General features: G+C 38.9%; 1 long non-coding RNA gene across 1 annotated transcript; it reads right to left on the bottom strand.

The window, feature by feature from the left end:
- Positions 1 to 521: 521 nt before the first annotated feature.
- Positions 522 to 5,441, bottom strand: LOC116422560. Its single transcript, XR_004233219.1, has 3 exons — positions 5,229 to 5,441; positions 3,626 to 3,701; positions 522 to 1,973 (listed from the first exon to the last, which is right to left on the bottom strand). It is a non-coding gene; the product is annotated as an uncharacterized LOC116422560 (long non-coding RNA).
- Positions 5,442 to 7,434: the final 1,993 nt, after the last annotated feature.

Below are 7,434 nucleotides of genomic sequence, written 5' to 3'. Positions count from 1 at the left end.
AATCAACAAACATTTATTAAATGCCTGCAAGAACGATGTTATAGTGGGGAAACAAATACAATGAACAAAACAATACTTATTATAAGCAGCATATGTTTTATTTAATAGCCTTTTATTTACAGGATATATGCATGGGTAACTTTACAACATTAACAACTGCCAAACCTCTTGTTTCAATTTTTCACCTCTTACCCCCCACCCCCTCCCCCAGATGGCAGGATGACCAGTAGATGTTAAGTACATTAAAATATAAATTAGATACACAATAAGTATACATGACCAAAACGTTATTTTGCTGTACAAAAAGAATCAGACTCTGAAATATTGTACAATTAGCTTGTGAAGGAAATCAAAAATGCAGGTGGGCATAAATATAGGGATTGGGAATTCTATGTAATGGTTTTTAGTCATCACCCAGAGTTCTTTCTCTGGGCGTAGCTGGTTCAGTTCATTACTGCTCCATTGGAAATGATTTGGTTGATCTCGTTGCTGAGGATGGCCAGGTCCATCAGAACTGGTCATCATATAGTATTGTTGTTGAAATATATAATGATCTCCTGGTCTAAGCAGCATATGTTTTAGCAGAAAAGAATAGGAATGAATAGATTACAGATGAATGAGTGAATGAGCATTTATAAAATGCTTATTATATATGCCAAGGCATTATGCTCAATGCTAGGAATACAAGTACAAAGAATGAAACAATTCCTTCTCCTAAGTAATTTGTATAGGAATGGGGAGAGATAATGATATGTGCATATATATATATATATACATACATATATATGTGTGTGTACATCATTAATATATCCCAAATTTTTTTAAAATGTAAAGGCAATTAGGTACACAATCTTTTGGGAGAGAGGGCTTGAGCTTGAGGGAGAACCAGGAAAGGTATTTCTAAAGAAAGATTGAGATAAGAAGGAAATGTACTCCATTCCTAGAGTATGATCAGTACAAAGACTCAGAAATGGTGTGATTTGTGTGAGAATCAGAGAGAAGCCAAGTTTATCTGGATTACAGGAAAAGAACAATAGCTAGAAACATAGGTCAGGGCTAGAATGTAAGGGGCTTGAAAAGCTAAAAAAAGTTTATATTTTTTTCCAAAGGCAATAAGATATTCCTGAAGTTTACAGAATAGAGGAAATTATAATTAGATATGTGCTTAGAAAATTATCTTTATAGCAATATAGACTTGGGGAAGGGAAGCCAATCAGAAAGCTGTTACAATAATCTAGGCAATGGGTAAAAAGGATCTCAACAATAGGACCAAAAAAGGACCAAAACAACTGTTTTTTGAGTAGAGAAGAGTCAGATGAGAGAGATGTTGTAGAGATAGAAAAAATTTTTTGATAGAAGGCAGGTCTTGGAGATAGAAGGGTAATAGTAGAGTGGATAGAGTGCCCAGCTTGGAGTCAGGAAGACTCATTAGACACTTCCAAGCTATGAAGTGCTAGGCAAGTCATTTACCTCTGTTTACCTCAGTTTTCTCATCTATAAAATGAGCTGGAGAAGGAAATAACAAATCTTTTCAATAAAATTGCCAAGAAATCCCCCCCAAAGGGATTGCAATGAGTCAGATGTGATTGAAGCAATTGAACAATAATAACTTGTGCCTAACACATACTATCTATGTGATCATAATAATATAATATCTTAATATTTCAGGCAACTCTCTAAGTCTTTAGTCCCATCCAAGTTGCCAACTTGCATCAATAGAGAGTTTTTCCACAGCAGAAGTTTCACATAACAGTGAAATCACAGGTGTGGATGAAATAATAATAATAATGATGACAATGATAATGATACAGGATAGTCTGGAGATGAGCAGTTTTGCAAGAACAGATTAATGCCCCAGAGATCATTACCTGGAGAGATATTGGCAACCTTCTGAGCTTGATATAAACTAATTTCTTTCACTCCAGGTTTGTCAAGGAATCTAGGAAGATGATCATAATCGGATCTCCAACAACCTAAAAACGTGAAAGAGGCCCAGGGATGAAAAGCATCCGAAATTGCTAAGAATCATGATAATCCCTACATTTATACAGTACTTTCAGATTTCCCAGTCTCTTTCACATGCATCATTTAATTCTCCAAACCCTGAGAGGTAGGTAGGAAAAGTAATATGATTTCTATGTAACAAGAGGAAACTGAGGTATTCAGGAATTAATTAACTTTTCCAACAGCTTTGAGAGATAGTTGTATGATATGGCATTAGACAACAAATCTAGAGGTTGAGATTCTGGCGTCTAGCTTTTCCACTAACTCCCTGTATAATTAAAGACAAACTGCCACTCTTCCTCAGCCCATTTCTTCATATGTAAACTAATGGAGTTAAACTATATAGAGGGACCTTAACCTTTGTGGGCAATCCTCTATGTCCCTTAACTCAAAATATAGGTTTTTAAATATACAAAATAACAAAGGGATTCAAATAGATCTAAATACAATTTCTGTAAAAAGGAAAACTGTGATCATGTGATATCTAGAAACATATTTAATAATTAAAGCAATTTCAAGGTGATGTAAAATAAAAACTGTATTTCAAGCTACCTCCAACAACTGTAATGTGATAGGAAATATCTGTGATTTCTATTAGTGTCCAAGTCACACGTGCTGCTAATACTATTGTGGTTGCTTGCCAATATTGAAATGCAAAGAAAATGCTAAATTGCATTTAGAGGTTGGAGAAAATAAAGACAAAGTTTTCCCTCGTCTAAGTTATTCATGGATCCCAGATATTAGGCCAAGTTGGCTGGATGTGGAAAAGGCTACGATTTTTTAAATATCATTTTGTGTGATAGCACAGATAGTGGTAAATAAGGCTGTGATACTTCCTAAGAACCCCTGGGACTAAATGGTTTCCAAGATTCTTTTTAGATCTATTATGTTATAAATAAATTTATTCTCAAAATCAAGAGCAGAGCCAGGGATAGAAGCCCAATCTCCCAATCCTTAGTTTTAGGGTATTTTCTACCATTTCATATAGCCTCCCTATCAATCTCTTGGGAAATTTGGGGTGAGGTCACAGAATAGAGATATAAGGCCCAGTTTCTTCCAAATCCATTTGTTCCCCCATAACGCTAGCATTTGGTCAACCCTCTGTCCAGACTTCTTGCACCCTTGCTGACCCCTGGATCCCCAGTTTTGCCTGTACAGATTGAGGGTAAGCGAGAGGATGACTTTCCCACAGCTTTTGACTTGTCGGCCAATTTGAAGAGCATTTTCTTGGCCAGAGCTCTAATCCCAAAGCTTGAGTAATGCCCTAGTGCCACATCGATCGGGAGCTGGGAAATTCCGACCTGACCGCAGCACATTGTAATGGCCTCTGCTCTGGTGACCTTCTCCCTGTCAGAAAATACATCTTTTCTGCAAGTCCGGCCTGAAAACATCACCCGCAGCCAGCTTAGCCGAGACAAAGGGCTTTGAAATGGCCCAGATAATGCATTGAGGGGGAAACTGTTTTCCAAGAGTGTAATTCGACCACTATTAACCTGCAGCTGCTGGGATGGCCCTGCTTTGATTCCCTTCTCCAGCCAAGGCCACTGTTGTAGGCTCCTGTCGAGTAACTCAGACACACAATGCATGGCAAGGGACAGAGAGCATTAGCTCACCATGTTACCTGAATGCTGATGATCCCAAGGCGGCCCGATGGGATGTCAAGTCTGAACAGGGACCAGTTTTCATATTCTTTGGCTCTATGATAGGAAAACAGTTCAAGTTGTTTTAGAAGGGATGAGGAATGCCTTATGCATATGGGGCCAAGAAAAAGTAGAGGATTTAAGCAGAACTAAAACTTAGAAAGGAGTGGCTAGAGCTTTGTCCCAAGGTGATAAAATTTGGAGGATACCAACATCTTCCAGGAATGTACTTCCTTAATACAGAAACTACAAGTAAATTCCATTTTCTTCTTTTCTTCCTCCTTCTTCCTTTTCCTCCTCTTTTTCTTTTTCTTCAACTTCTTCTTCCTCCTCCTCCCTCCTCCTCCTCCTCCCCTTTCCCCTATTACTTTTTTCTAAGTTTTAAAAAAAATCTAGTCACATTTATGTGTTTAACATTATCTTTTAGACATTATACCTGACCATTAATGATTCTTTGTCTGAGTGGCCATCAGTGCAGAACAAGGATTCTAGGTGAAACCCAATATGGATTATTGTTCCTAAAATTAGTTATGGTATGATGTATGTAAGTATAAGGGGGTTCCACCACTGAACAATCTGCCTATCTCCTATATTATTCTTTTTCCCCATTTTTCATCTGCATTTCACACAATACATACTAACCTTTCAACTGGAAAATGTACATAATAACAGCATCTACCTCTCAGGATAGTTGTGAGGATCAAATGAGATAACATTTGCAAAGAGCATTTAGTTGAGTACCTGGCACAAAGTAGGTGCTATAGAAATGCTTATTCCCTTTCCCCTTCCCAACAGGTCTTTTCAACTATAAACTTATTTTACAAGATCAGACCTGCGATTTCTTTACTATCGGGAACTCCAGCAGAGAAAGTCGCTTTACCAAAGCAGATCCACATCCCTATTGCAATTAAGTCTTAAACAATGATCTGGGACAATGAAAGTGACTTTCCCCAGAACTGGTATTTCAAGAGGCATTTAATTGGTCTCCTTGCCTCATCTCTCCTAATTTCCACCTACACACTTCTAAGTTAACTTTCTTTAAAAGCCTACTGGTCAATAAGTATCAGAAGCAAGACCTGAACCTGACACTGAAGCCAGCTCTCTACCCACTCTATCACATTGCCTTTCAGGGTCAGATTAATAAATTAATAATAATATTAATGTCAGATTAGCCATGTATTCAAGCCCATGAAAATCCTGCCAAGTAGGAAGAATAACCAAAATCAAAAGCGTTTTCTACTCTCAGAATCAATGTTTTCAAGTCTCCCATTCCCATGGACCTGTAATCTTTGGTCAGTCTCATTCCTCAGGTCCCTGTTGGGCAGGAGTCTTTTCTAGAACATTACATGTAACACGGCAGAATGGCATAGAAACCTGATGCAAACTTTGGACCCTCAGCCCAGTTGTTAGGTCTCCATAATCCACTCCCCCCATCCCAGACTGCCTCCATTGATTTTTCCCACAAAATTGGTCAATTATACTGATATTATGTGTGGACAGATGTAGTCTTACATGAATTTCTTCATGAAGGAGAAAAAAACTGAGCCATAACTTTTCTTCCTTCTTGTGAGATTGTTACCTTACCTCCACGCTGCCCTGATCATTAGTTTACTTTGAAGATGCTTGTATTTGTCCCTTCACGCTGGATACCCAACATTTTCCATTTATCTCAGCCTCAAGGGTCAGAAACAAGAGCAAGGGCCAGAAAAGAGAGCGTATCCTAGGAATTCTTGACCCACAAAAAAAGGCAAGAAGGGGCCAACCCCCTTTTTAAAGCACTATATTAAAAACAGCTCATTTTCCTTTAAATTCATCATCAGACTAAATTCCTTTCTTCCCTCCATTCTGCTTGGCACTGGAGGTTGGGTCAGCATGACATAACAATGTAGCAAGACAACATAATTTAAAGGAGCCCCATGGCTTTTACATTTGAGGCCCACTGTTTCCCCGCATTTGAGCCAATGTGAGAGAACAGCTGGGAGATTAGGTACTAACAAAAAGGAAATGATTTGAAATATCCATGCAACACTCCCTGCAAATAGGAGAGATACAACTTGGCAAGCTTCATCCTTCCTTCCCACCCCCCCCCTGCCAACCCTGTTGAAATGTGTCTCCATACGGGGTTGTCTCTGGAAGCTGCTTGGAGATGTTTACAGCTCTCTCACTCTTGGCTTCCTCGAACGTTTATGTGATAAAGGTTTTGCTTTGTTGTACCGAGTGAAATCACAGACCTGGATGTTTTACTCGTCTGCCTGAGAAATATAGCAAATATTCTACCAGGAGGAGTCTTAACTCCCATCATTTACCTTGCCTGTCATCACACTTGCTGGGTGGGAAAAGATGGAAAGGTACTTGTAGACTCCTGGATTCAAAGAGCCACTGGGGCTCTCTCTCAAGAGATCATCTGGCAGAGACCCCGTCTGTGCTTGCTTCCAGGAGAAAGTTCTGAGCTCTGTCTGGGAGACCTTTAAGAAGCCCTGACAGAGCCAGGAAGTATCGGAGGCCAGGTTTGAACTCAGGAAGGTGGGTCTTTCTGATTCCAGACCTGGCTTTCTCACGATTGCACCTCCAAACCAGCCCGACCAAATTATGTCCTATTTTCATTTTATGCAAGCTAAATTTTCTGTGGACACAGAGATACTCATCTAGTGTTTTCTTTCTAACCCCGCTCTCCACAAAATCTTGGATATACTTGAAGATAGGGGCTAGAATGAGGGAAAACAACCACTGATTAGGGGCCAAATGCGATGAATTTTAATAGTGTATTTGCCACTTCCTACTTAATTGACATTAAATAAATTTCTTCATTTCTCAATCAAAATATGAACTGATGTTAAGTTAAATGAGCAGAACCAGGAGATCATTATACACTTCAACAAGAATACTACATGATGATCAAGTCTGATGGACATGGCTCTCTTCAACAATGAGAGGATCCAAATCAGTTCTAATCAATCTGTAATGAACAGAATCAGCTACACCCAGAGAAAGAACACTGGGAAATGAGTATAGCCCACAACATAACATTTCCACTCTTTCTGTTACTGTTTGCTAGCATTTTTTTCTTCTCAGGTTATTTTTTACCTTCTTTCTAAATCTGATCTTTCCTGTGCAACAAGATAACTGTATAAATATGTATGCATATATTGTAAAAATAGATAAATAAAAAGAAACTGATTGAAAAAATAATAAAAATTTTTAAAAATGTGGCTCTTGAGTTTTATTGGTAGGGGAACCTCCAGAGAAGTTAACTTCTTGTAACAAATAAGATTAACACATAATTTTTTTCCCCTGAGGCAATTGGGGTTAAGTGACTTGCCCAGGGTCACACAGATAGGAAGTGTTAAGTGTCTGGGGTCAAATTTGAACTCAGGTCCTCCTGACTTCAGGGCTGGTTCTCTATCCACTGCACCACCTAGCTGACCCATCACTGGTCATTATACATAGTCATTCAGTAATTAGACCAGGATCCAGGACTTCCTGATTTCAAGACCAGCTCTCTATTTACAAAATAGCAATACCTTTCATTCTACAGGAAAGAAATTAAGTCATTCCATAGGCTTTAATGAGTCCAATGGCTTTCTCCATTAGACAGATTTTCCCCTCTTAGAAACCCAAGTTTGATAAAGATATAAGTGGAAATGGGAAGCCCCTTGTCCCTTGCCCCAGGGATGCTCAAGGCCCCAACCCAATGCAACTGTTGGCAGTCTTACAAATAAGCTGTCTCCCACTCCCCTAAGGCAAGTACCAATTATCTGCCAGGTAAATGATAAAGATGCTGATGTCAATG

Source organism: Sarcophilus harrisii, chromosome 3 (genome assembly GCF_902635505.1).
Source record: "Sarcophilus harrisii chromosome 3, mSarHar1.11, whole genome shotgun sequence".
NCBI lineage: Eukaryota > Metazoa > Chordata > Mammalia > Dasyuromorphia > Dasyuridae > Sarcophilus > Sarcophilus harrisii.
This window is presented reverse-complemented; position numbering and strand designations above follow the sequence as displayed.